The sequence below is a fragment of the Pelophylax lessonae genome (genome assembly GCF_965119305.1).
Source record: "Pelophylax lessonae genome assembly, chromosome: 1".
Lineage (NCBI taxonomy): Eukaryota > Metazoa > Chordata > Amphibia > Anura > Ranidae > Pelophylax > Pelophylax lessonae.
Window position 1 is genome coordinate 743,108,712 of NC_138768.1, and position 13,223 is coordinate 743,121,934.

The following is a 13,223-nucleotide window of genomic DNA, read 5'->3' on the forward strand; positions in this document are numbered from 1 at the left end:
TATTCTCATCGGGCAGGTGGAAATTGCAGAAATATTGTCGTGAGTAGAGTACATGTACACACAGCTCTGAGGGGGACAAATAGAAGTATATCTGGACATCTGATGTAAAGGGGCACTCTGATGGGGACATCTGATGTAAAGGGGCACTCTGATGGGGACATCTGATGTAAAGGGGCACTCTGATGAGGACACCTGATGTAAAGGGGCACTCTGATGGGGACACCTGATGTAAAGGAGCACTCTGATGGGGACACCTGATGTAAAGGAGCACTCTGATGGGGACCCCTGATGTACAGTAAAGGAGCACTCTGATGGGGACCCCTGATGTAAAGGAGCACTCTGATGGGGACACCTGATGTAAAGGAGCACTCTGATGTGGACACCTGATGTAAAGGAGCACACTGATGGGGACACCTGATTTAAATGATCATTCTGATGGGGACACCTGATGTAAAGGGGCACTCTGATGGGAACACCTGATGTAAACACCGTGTGATATTGAACACACTGTGCTGTATACACTGTGCTGTATACAATGTGCTGTATGTGTTCTTAAAGCTTAGTGTGTTATATCCAGCACAATGTTATATACAGCACAGTGTGTTATACATTGTACCATACATAACACAGTCTGTATAACACTGTGCATTTGCAGTGACCGCAACGGGACATAGTGAGGGGTTGGTGGAACATCCAACTGATGTCACTGCAGCGGCATGCCGGCTGGCTCCAATTATTTAATTATAGAAATAAAAAGGGGACATTCATTTACGTTCTGCTAAGTGTTTTAAAAACAAATATTTTTGCGATCTAGACCATAAATCTGTACCAGCAGACTAATGACATTTAATTTGAATGAAATTTAATTATTTTTCTTTTATGTCTACAAGGATGATGGGGATTGGAGCTGGAGGCTCAGGCAGCTGTACATCCGGTCAGGAACCCGCTGAGAGTTGCAGTCCAGGTAAATATGGTGATTCTTCTCGATTTTTAATTAAACTTGCAATTTTCATTTTTTTTAATTTGTTTCCATGCATTGATTAGCAGTCTTACAAATTAATTTCTTTCGCAGGATCCACTGTAGGGATTATCAAGAATCTTGGTGATCATCTCAGGCCCAAGAAGGAATGTGCATTAGCCCCAGGAAACTGGGTACAATATCTGGAAGATAAGGATCCAACTCCCTATCACACTCTCTTGCACGCTGTCAATCATTCTCTCACACTGGGTGTCCCTCTCAATCTCTGGGTGACAGAGTAGGAGAGAGAGTGACAGAGATAGAGACAGTGGAGTCACACTCTGTCACTCTCTGTGGCAGTAAGTGCATAACACGGTGGCTCCATTTCACTCACTCTGTATCACAGAGAGTGTGTCAGTAAAGTTGTGAAACGACACTGTGCATGACAGAGTGCATCGGTTTTCCTTCCTCATAATCTCTGTGTAACTCATGCTCCATCACAGTGTCTAAGCCACTCACTCTCACACTCTAAGACACCATGACATAGAGAGAGTGACACACACTCTTTGAAGTACTCACCCTCTTACAATCTGTGTCATTCCATCATACACTCCCAGTAAGACACAGACACTGTCCCCATCAGAGTGCTCCTTTACATCAGGTGTCCCCATTAGAGTGCTCCTTAACATCAGGTGTCCCCATCAGAGTGCCCCTTTACATCAGATACCCCAATCAGAGCGCTCCTTTACATCAGTTGGCCAGAAATACTTCTATTTGTCCCCCTCAGAGCAGTGTGTACATGTACTGTACTCCCGATAATATTCCTGCAACTTCCACTCGCCCCAATAAGAATAATATCCAAAAGGAATAATCTACCCAATAAGAATAGTTTTCCGTCGCGTGCATACGCAGAGAGTGAGGCAGAATCTGACATTTTGATTCTACACCCTCCACACTTTGCCTCTCGTCGAAGAATGTCTCAGACAACTGCGCATGCGCAGTGTTATCGTCACGCAAGCTGATCGGGATATCAGCTGAATTGAAATTACATGCACAGTTCGTCGGATGGATTATCCAACGAGAGGCATTATATGATAGAACACCAGCAAATTTTGTCACAACATTGCTAAGCGCTGAGACATAAGGAGAAGTATTGTATCATTTTGTTCTTTTAGATCAAAGGGATGAACGTCAATCTTTAAGGTAAGTTAAACCACTTAAAGACCATGCCTTTTTCTGACACTTGTTGCTTACAAGCTAAACTCAGTATTTTTTTGCTAAAATAGTAAACGTTATATAGTAAATTATATTATATATATATTTATATATATATTTTTTTTTTTTTTTTTTTTTTTTTTTTAGCAGAGACCCTAGAGAATAAAATGGCAGTTGTATCAATACTTTATGTCACATTGTATTTGTGCAGCAATCTTTCAAACACTTTTTTTTTTTTTAAATGCACTTAAACAGTAAAGTTAGCCCAATTTTTTTGTAGAATGTGAAAGGTGATGTTACGCCGAGAATCGTAATCTTTATTTTAAGCAAAAAAAAAAAAAAAACTGATTCTCATTTTATCCAGAATCGTGCAGTTCTAGGCACAAGCTAGATACCATAAACCACTCAGCTGCTATTCCTATGTAATTTTTCCTAAAGCTACTTTTACATATTCAGGGCAACCCGAGATATTCCACTGAAATTTAATTGTCGATATATCTTCTTTTACAAGGAACAACATAAGAGCAATTTATACATAACACAGCAGAATAGTTTAATAATTTATTTCCTCCTATGTGCCAAGCATTGTCCATGAAATAACCGAGTTCAGGCTAGATCTCAGTGAAGGCGATTTAAAGGACCAGAGACATCCTTGAAGCATGGTCTCTTTTTCTATCACTCAGGACCTCATGTTTGGGAGGTTATTGGAATTGGGTAAAGAGCGGATGTACAATCAGGTAGTGGAACATGAACTGGATACAACATTTTGTGTGGAGTGTTATCACAGCTTTTTCACATATTTGGACTTTTTTATTGCACTATTTATAATTTTTGCACTTTATATAATTTGATGCACGGTGGTATTGTTCATTACAAAAGTATATGTATATATTCATTCTTTGATATATTTAAAGAGATTGTGCATCTAATGTATTTATTTATTTTGTATATGGTATTAAACAATTCTTTATATATTCTTATTATTTAGTACAGCAGAATAGTAAGCCTGTAGTCAAACTTCACCTTTCAATTTAGGAGAGCCTATTTCCCTTTCAACATTACATGACAAGGAACACAACTAGAAAATCTGTTAAAAATCTGTTAAATTTGCGCAACAGCCCTTTTTACGGCAAGCTTGCACTTACAAAAAAGCTAAATGATATTGCACAAGCCTTTGATACTCCTGTAGTAAGTGCAAATTTTATCCAGAATGTCAATTGTATTCACTAAGACCTAGGGTAGTGATGGCGAACCTTGGCACACCAGATGTTTTGGAACTACATTTTCCATGATGCTCATGCACTCTGCAGTGTAGTTGAGCATCATGGGAAATGTAGTTCAAAACATCTGAGGTGCCAAGGTTCACCATCACCGACCTAAGGGGTCAATGGGAATATATTTACTTTAAATTTGTACTCCCCTTTTGTGCATTTTTAATTTTTTTCTATAGGGGCCTGGATGAGATGGAGAGATTTGGCTTCTATGCACCTTTGCAGCAACAGGTCTTTTATAATATTGATCTAAATGTTAAATTTTAGTGCCGGTTCACACATATGCGATGTCAGAAATCGCATGTGATTTGCAGCCCACTGCCCTGCACATCACATGCGATGTCTGTGCGTTTTGAATTCAGCCATACAGATTGTATGGCTGAATTTGCATTGCATTCGGACCAAAGTTGCACAGGATCCTTTTTTGGTCCGCGCCAGGATCGGATCGCATGGGTGTTCACACCTATGCTATCCGATTCATGTCCGGATTGACAGTTCGCACAGCGATATGCAAACTGATCTGGGGGTGTCGTTAACTTTGTATTGACACCTCCCGCGATTCGCATATGGCAGCGTGAACTGCCTGCGAGTCTAGTGCGATGCAGGAACCTTCGGTGGATTTGTAGGATTCCCGCATCGCATATGTGTGAACCGACACATAAGGCCTGTTGCACACAGGAGTAAAAAAAATAAAAATAAATAGGATTTTTGTACTTCCTGTAAAAATCTATTTCTCTGAGTTGACGGACACAGCGCTCCATATTCAAAATCATAAGGTTATATTGCCCCCAACAAGAGTAGGACACTAGGCAGAAAAGAGACTTGGCTAAGCCAATGGGCAGTCCCTGCTGGTATACATCCCCCTCTCTGCTATAGGCCTTCAATTTAGTAACAAGCAGTGTCAGCAGTATTAAAACTCCATAAAGGAGTGGGTGCTGTGTCCATCAATGAACTCATGAGAAATGTATTATATAGAAGTACAAAAATCGTATTTTCTCTTTAGTTCATTGACGAACACAGCACTCCATATTCAGATCCATAGGGATGTCCCCAAGCAGTGCCAAACATGAGGGGTGGGACAACAAAAAATCCCAAGGCTAAACACAAGAGCCAACCAGGTAACAGGAGCTCAAAAAACAAAACAAAAAAACAAATTGGAGCTCAAAGTGAACAATACACCCCAAAGAGGGAACAGACCCTCTAAACAGCAGCCTGCAAAAACCTTGCAGCCAAAAGGAAGCATCTGCAGACACCAACTCATCTGTAGAATGGGTTTCTGTAGAATTTAGTGAAAGTGTGCACTGACGACTAAGTGGCCACCTCGCAAACCTGCACCACTGACGCCTGATGACGGAAGGCCCAAAAAGCACTAAGCACCCAAGTAGAGTGCTCCATCACAGGGAAAGGAGGAACCTGACCCTTGATAGAATAGGCGCATTCTTTGCCCGTCCGTGATCACAAACAGTGAGTATGACCTCAGAAAAGCACCACAACCAAGGCATGTAACGCAAATTCCATAGGATGAGTGGGCCTGGTGAATGGGCCTGGGACACAGGGAAGGCAACACAATGTCTTCATTCAAATGGAAGTCAGAGACCACCTTAGGTAGGAACGACAAACGTGGACGAAAAACCATCCAAGTAGGGGGTATGACAAAATAACGCTGCCGATTCCGAGCAGAGGTGATGGCCACCAAAAAGGCTACCTTCTGAGACAGCGTAAGCAGGGGAATCTCCTGGATATTATCAAAGGGAGGCGTCTGGAGAACTGAGAGCACCAAGTTTAAATCCCATGGCGGTAGGGGAGATCGCACCGCCAGGTGTCAAACCCCTTGAATAAAAGTACACACCAATGAGTGCGTGGCTAGGGGGTCACTGAAAGAAGACCGCCAAGGTTACACCTGGATCTTGATGGTACTCAAGGCCAACCTCTGCTCAACACCTCGTTGAAGGAAGGTCAAAATCCTAGCCTCTAAAAAGGAATGAGGGTGAACCCCCACAAACTCAGCCCACGAAATGTATGCTTTCCCGTACGATGGTAAATATTTCTAGAGTAAGACTTCCAAGCCTCCAGCAGTGTTGGGATCACTGACCCAGACAAACCTCTATCCTTCAGCACCAGGCCATCTAGCACCGCTAGGGGACTCACCCACCTAAGGCACTGCACCGCACTTGTATCACCACAGGGGCACCCGAAGGCAAAGCACCCCACAACCTTCAGCAGAGAGGGAGGGACCCCACCAGAACTCACCACCCCACCAGAGTAGCACCAGTCTGCACCAGAGATAGCCTGTATCCACGTGTGGTGTCCAAGGGAAAAGGAAACCCAGGAGTCAGCACCAGGTGAAAAGGAGGAGCCCAGAGGCTCCAATGTCATGGCCGCCGCTCCTAATGCACCCTGGACCAACCAAAACCAAAAAACGGCTGCCAGACTACACAAACATGGCCACCAGCCATAGAGAATCACACAGGCCCCAATACAATGTTGCTGACCATGGCAAAATGGCTGCCACACACTGCATCCACGAGGCTTCCAGAGACCCCTGGAGCCCAGGCCACATCCGAAAAGGAGGGGGAATTTGTGCACAGGACCACCATAACAGCCAGCGCCCACCCCAGCTAGAAAGACTGTTCCACCAGCGGCATGACCCCCCCCCCCCTCAACCCCAAACCACATGTACTCACCATACCAGGAACCAGACGGGCACCACTCCAGACAGAAACTCTTTACCACCTAAATAGGGGGGGGGGTGTCGTCCAGGAGGAAAGCTGCGACTCGGGCCAAGACCCGGTTGTATGCAACCTAGCGAGGCGTTTAACTCGCAGGCCAGCTCCCGTCCAGTGGGGCTATGTCCTGGCCGACCTAGCGCGGAGCTCTGGCCTGCGCACATTCACTGGCCAGACTGGGGGGGGGGAACCACTGGATCTTGATATTCAGCTTGTTGCCCAGCCCAAAGAAGCCCGGCGGGGAACTAGGCCCTTACTCCTGACTAGGCAGAAAAAAACTCGGGGCCTATAGCAGAGAGGGTGATGTATATCAGCTAGGACTGCCCATAGGCGTATCCAAGTCTTTTTTCTGCCTAGTGTTCTATTCCTGTAGGGGGCAATATAACCCCATGGTTCTGAATATGGGGCGCTGTGTCCGACACTGAACGAAAGAAAAATGTTTTTACCAATCTGAAATGAGATGCACTGTTGTCTATGGGACATTGCACATAGCTGAGTAAAGATCACTTATTTAGCATGGAGTACAGAACAGTAAAACAAATAGAAAATGTTATCATTTGAGTGCAGTAATTTGCTCACGGGTTTATTCATTTTGGCCCCTTGCACATGAGCGTTATAAGTATAAATCAGAATATTAGAATAATGGCAATGAAGAATTGTACTCGTCTATAAGCTTAAATACCTTTACTCAACATTACTCAGGTCTTTACACACAGTTTTTGGCCTGTTGTACACGGGTATCGCAAGTTCCATCAAGTTGGATGGGGAGCGTTGGTACACAGCCATTTTCAGATGTGGCCAGAGATGTTCAATTGGGTTCAAGTCTGGGCTCTGGCTGGGCCCCTCAAGGACATTCACAGAGTTGTCCAGTAGCCACTCCTTTGTTATCTTGGCTGTGTGCTTAGGGTCGTTGTCCTGTTGGTAGATGAACATTCGCCCCAGTTTAAGGCTCCAGAGCGCTCTGGAGCAGGTTTTCATCAAGAATGTCTCATTGCTGCATTCATTTTTCCCCTCGATCTTGACTAATCTCCCAGTTCCTGCTGCTGAAAAACATCCCCACAGCATGATGCTGCCACCACCATGTAGGGATGGTATTAGCCAGGTGATAAGCGGTGCCTGGTTTCCTCCAGACAGAACACTTGCCATTCAGACCAGAGAGTTCAATCTTTGTTTCATCAGACCAGAGCATTTTGCTTCTTATGGTCGGAGTCCTTCAGGTGCATTTTGGCATACTCCAAGCAGGCTGTCATGTGCCTTTTACTGAAGAGTGGCTTCCGTCTGGTCATTCTACCATACAGGCCTGATTGGTGGATTGCTGCAGAGATGAGTGTTACTCTGGAAGGTTCTTTCTTCAGAGCCCAGGCAGAGTGAGAAGTGGTTCTTGGTCACCTCCCTAAGGCCCTTCTCCCTCCATTGCTGTGTTTGGCCAGGCGGCCCGCTCTAGGAAGTAGAACTGGTGGTTCCAAACGTCTTCCATTTTACGGAAGGTGGGGTCCACTGTGCTCATTGGGACCTTCAATGGTGTAGACATTTTTCTGTACCCTTCACGGCAAAAGGATTTCAAACAAACTTCTTTCACATAGTCATCATGGGGTATGTAGGGATATTTTGTAATGTTTATCTAATATATATATCTATTCCATCATGGGGTATAGTTTGTAGAATTTTGAGGAAAAAAAATGGATTTTTGTAAGAAGTTACCGTAAATTCCTTTTCTCTGAAGTTCATCAACAGACGCAGCACCTTATCTTCAGGACTCATAGGGTTATGCTCCTCCTTCCAGGAATGGGCACTAGGCAGGAAAAAAACATAACCACGTCTATGGGGGCTGTCCCTGCAGGCATAACCCCTCAGACTCTGCTGTCATCAAACAGTTTAGTTGCAAGCCAATTTCTGTTTAGAAGACGAAAAACCCCATACCTCAGAAGTAGAGGTAAGGGTGCTGCATCTGTCAATGAACTTCAGAGAAAAGGATTTTACGGTAAAAATCCAGTTTTCTCTATCGTTCGACAGACACAGCTCCTTATCTTCATGACTCATAGGAATGTCCCAAAGCAGTATAATCATGAGGGGTGGGAAACAATGCAGAAACAAAATGCAAGTCCCCAATGGCTAAACTTAGCCAACCAGGTAACATGGAGCTCAACCAGGAACAACTGGAGCTCACCCGAAAAAAACTGAACCCTCAACACATCTACCTTGTAGAATTTTGTGAATGAATGCACAGGCGACTAAGTTGCCTGCCGCCTTGCAAACTTGTAGCACCAACGCCTGATGGCCAAAAGCCCAAGAGTCACTCAGCACTCTCATAGAATGAGCCTTAACTGGGAAAGGAGGAACCTGACCCCTCAGTGAATAGGCCTGTACCACTATCTGCCTAATCCACCTGGAAATGGTCACAGCCGACGCAGCCAATCTCTTACGAGATCCATCTGTAAGGACAAAAAGAGCGTCTGATTTTCTAAAGGACTCAGTGGTCTCTAAATAAACCCTGATCCCCCAAACCACATCCAAAGAATGCAAGGCATATGTCTTAGGATGTTGAGGTTTAGGGCAAAGTGAAGGCAACACAATGTCTTCCATTCAGATGAAAATCAGAAACCACCTTAGGAAGGAACAACTGATTAGGTCGAAGTATCACCAGATAAGGTGAGCGGCAAGACAACCCTGCCAATTCAGATACCTTGCAGGCAGAAGTGATTGCCACCAATAAGGCAACCTTCTGAGACAAGGACAGCAGCAAAATCTTTCTTTTGAAGAACAGATAACACCAGATTGAGATCCCACGGAGGTAATGGCGATCGCCTCGGAGAAGGACATGCGTGGCTAACAGGCGTTGTAAATATATAGCCAAAGCCGAAAATTGGCCTTTGATAGTACCCAAAGACAACCCATTTCTGCAAAGAGGAAAAAACCTAGCGATCGAAAACAAGCGAGGGTGTACCTTCAGCGATTCACACCATAAAATGTACGATTTCCAAGTACGATGGTAGGTCTTCCTGGAAGTTGACTTCCTAGCCTTCAAGAGTGTAGAAATCAGAGTCAAAAAGACCCCTATCTCTCAACACCTGACTTTCAACAGCCATGCTGTTACAGTCAGCGACTGTAAAGCAGGATGGAAGATCGGACACTGAGACAGCAGATCTTCCCTGGGGGGAAGTCTCCAAGGAGTATAGGCGGCCAGCCTTATCAGGTCTGCATATCAAGACCGGCGAGACCAGTCTAGAGCCACTGGAATGTTTTTCACCTCAACCCTGCGCAGAAGCCTTGGCCGGAGTTTCAATGGGGAAATGCATAAATCAGCCGATACTGACCCCAAGGAGCCACCAGTGAGTCTGTGGCGTTGGCCAGAGGAGCTTGAAACCTGACTACGAATCTCTGCACCTTCTTGTTGAGGTGAGAGGCAAACAGATCGACCTCGGTATTTCCCCACCGAACAAACAGGAGGCGGAACACCTCTGGGTGTAGAGACCACTCCCCTTGATCCAACACCTGACGACTCAGGTAATCCGCCTGCCAGTTTTCAACACCTGGAATGTGTACAGCAGAGAGGGCTGGACAAAGCTTTCTGCCCAGGCCAGAATCTCGGCCACCTCCTTGGCCGCCATGACACTCTTTGTGCCCCCCTGGTGATTGATGTAAGCCACAGCCGTGGTGTTGTCTGATTGAATCCGAACCATCCAATGACTCAGACAAAGCTTTATCGCTCTGAGCTCCAAGACATTTATCGGAAGTTTTGACTCTTCCATCGTCCAGGAATCCTGGGTACAGAGCGTCCCCAGCACCCCGCCGCAGCCCGACAGGCTGGCGTCCGTGGCAACCACCGTCCAAAACAATGGAAGGAAGGACTTGCCCTGGCACAGTGCTGAAGACTAAATCCACCACAACAGAGCAGATTTTGTGTTGTGGCTCAACCGAATCACAGAATCCAAGGACTTTGGATCCTTGTTCCATTTGACAAGAATTCCCCTTTGCAAAGGCCTGGTATGGAACTGAGCAAATGGAACCGCCTTGAAGGTCGATACCATCAGACCCAAGGCTCACATGCAAACTCGTAGAGTGGACAGATTGTTGTCCAACAACAACAAATCGCCCCCTGCAACTTTTGAAGCTTGTCTGGGGGAAGAAAAACCCTCGCCAAGGCGGAATCCAGAGTCAAGTCCAGATAATCCAGTCTCAGAACTGGAGTCAGCGCGGATTTCTTGGAATTGATGTTCCAACCGAACTCCTGCAGAGCTCCGACCATGATCGTCAGATCCCCCAACAAGGCTGAATGAGAGTCCGCTCTCAACAGGAGATCGTCCAGGTACCCCAGTACTGCCATCCCCCACGGGAGCAGCAGTGCTAATACCGCTGTTAGTACCTTGGTAAACACTCTGGGAGCGGAGGCGAGACCAAAGGGTAACGCCACAAATTGATAATGCTCCTCTGCTACCGCAAAGAATCAAAGACGTCCCCCTACCCCTTGAGGTGAGGGCGCCCTTCATGCAGCCGAGGACTTGTCTGTAGGTCCAGATTGGCCAGACTTAGATTTTCCCTACCATGGCTTCTTGGAAACCCCAGAAGACCTAACCGGTTTACCTTTTTCTTGTGACCCGGAGGCACGAAAAAAGATGTTTGTGAGCAGTAAAGGAAGGCGCCCGCCTAGTACGCCTTACCTTGCCCTTAGAGGATTGTGGCAGATTAGTGCTCTTACCCCCCCCCGTGATATCTTTGATCAACTCGTCCAGGGAGGATCCAAACAGCCTCTCCCCTGTAAAAGAAAGATCAGTCACAGCCTTCTTAGAAGCCTGGTCAGCCGACCAGCATTTTAGCCATACCATGCGCCTAATAGCAATCCCCACTGCGGACGTCCTGGTCACCAACAAAGCGAGTCCAGGGACGTATCACACATGAACACCAGGGCTTTGGTCAACTGGTCTATTAATTCCAGTACCGCAGGGGGAAGCCGTGCCATTTCCAAGTTACTTTTCAGTAACTTCACCCATTCAGTAGCAGTCTGCGCTACTAAAACATTCACATAAGGTAGCCTTTAACATGTTACCTGCTGCCACGTGTAAATGGCAGGACAAGGATTCCACCTGTCTATCCACGGGATCCGGAAAGGTGTGAGACTCTTCCACCGGTACCAGAGTCGCTTTATTCAACCTGGCCACCGAAGAATCTACTTTCGGTGGTACAGTCCACCTATTGGACACCACCTCCGCAAAAGGATAACGGTGTGCAAAACGCTTAGGCACCACCAGCATGTGCTTAATGCAATTTTTAGAGTTGCGTTCCCATGCGGCGGCTGATGAGGACAGGTCCTCTTCACCGTCAGAATGTGAAGACACCAACCCCTCAAGGTGGTCTGCGTCCGCAGCGATCATATCGGTCTCAGAATCCAAAGACCCTGCCGATGGAGGTGAGGGCGGAGGGCGTTTGCGGCTGGCAGCACCAGAAATGACAAAATACACTTTTGACATCAGGCTTTGCAAAGAAACTGCAATTTCTGGCTGCAACTGAACTTGAGGGTCCCGCAGTCGCTTCCAGGGGGTCTGCATGTGAATTTTTATCCTGGGACTCCATTGCTCAAATAAAAAACATTTTTTGTGTGATATCCCTTTTAAGACCACAAAAAAACAAACACGGTCCCACTGCTATTACTGCGGATTCACAATCCCTGATTATTATGTAATAATAGCAGAGCAGAAGAGGAAAAACCCCTCAGGGAAAACCAGGAATGTTGCCAGACCACAGAGAAGCATCCAGCCTGATCAGTGTAAAAACGAAACTAAAACTGTCTGCACAGGAAGAGGAAGAAGCTCTGCCTCTATCATTATAACCCCTGCCGCATGCCTGTCCATCCCACGGACCTCAAGAAAATGGCCGCTCATACATTCTCAATGGGGGAAGTATAGAAAATGTCTGCCCATGCAAACTAATGGGAACACAGAGATCATGAACCACAGCAAAATGGCGGCCCCCGCGGCACGCCATGTGGTCTCCAGGACCCCCAAAGGGATCCCAGAACAAAAGGCATCTAAAGATCCCTAGCCAGGGACCCACCCAGGACAATCCACCCCCCTAAAATAAGCAGCATAATGGTTGCATTATTACTTCCCCCCCAAAGTAAAACCTGCTAGGGGAATGGCAAACGGTACACCAGATTAGTCCTCCGGGGTGCCAGGGAACCGAGGGAGCCCCTAAGGTCTGACCATTCCAGGGAGGGGCCCATGCCCGCCCCGTGACCGCCAAGCGTGTTTGGGGGGACAAATTTACTCACCATACCACAGTACCAGGTGGGCGCCACTCCGAAACTGATCCCCTTCCACCCAGGATGGGGGGTGCTGTCAGCCAAGGGGAAGATGCGACTCAGGGCGTTCCATATTGATGCGTCCCAGCGAGACTGTCCAATCACAGGCTCCTCCCCATCCACTGTCGTGGTGAGGCCTAGTTCTAGACTATAACCTGCTCATGCTCGTTGGCCAGGCTGGGAGACCTTAAGGACCTAGATTATCCAATGCAAAACCGCAGCCGGCTGTTGCTTGTAGTTCCTCTGGAACTAACTAGTTAGGAAAAAAAAATAAAAAAAAAATCACAAACTCTCCCTGTTACAGCTAAGACCGAAGTCCCAGCAGGGAGCTAGGTCCTATTCCTAACACTAGGCAGAACAAACTGTTTCATGACAGCAGAGTCTGAGGGGTTATGCCTGCAAGGACAACCTACATAGGCGTGGTTAATTTTTCCTGCCTAGTGCCTATTTCTAGGAGGAGGAACATAACCCTATGAGTCATGAAGATAAGGAGCTGCGTATGTCGATGAACGATAGAGAAACTGGATTTTTGTCTTACCGTAAAATCCCTTTTTCTGAGGTTCATTGAGGACACAGCTCCATGTCTTCTAGACCCTTGGGCTTATGATGCTCCCTCTTCAGGAGTAGGACTAGGCAGAAACAATTTTGGCTACGCCCCTGAGGCAGTCCCAGGGGGTATACCATCACTTCCTGCTATAGGGCTTCAGTTTGTAACAAGCAGTGTCAGAAGAATACATAACTCAACCCAACAGAGGGGC

General features: G+C 46.4%; 1 protein-coding gene across 2 annotated transcripts in view; it reads right to left on the minus strand.

The window, feature by feature from the left end:
- The window catches only part of DCUN1D4 (defective in cullin neddylation 1 domain containing 4), a 253,334-nt gene that overhangs the window by 169,265 nt on the left and 70,846 nt on the right, over window positions 1-13,223 (minus strand). The window lies entirely within an intron of this gene.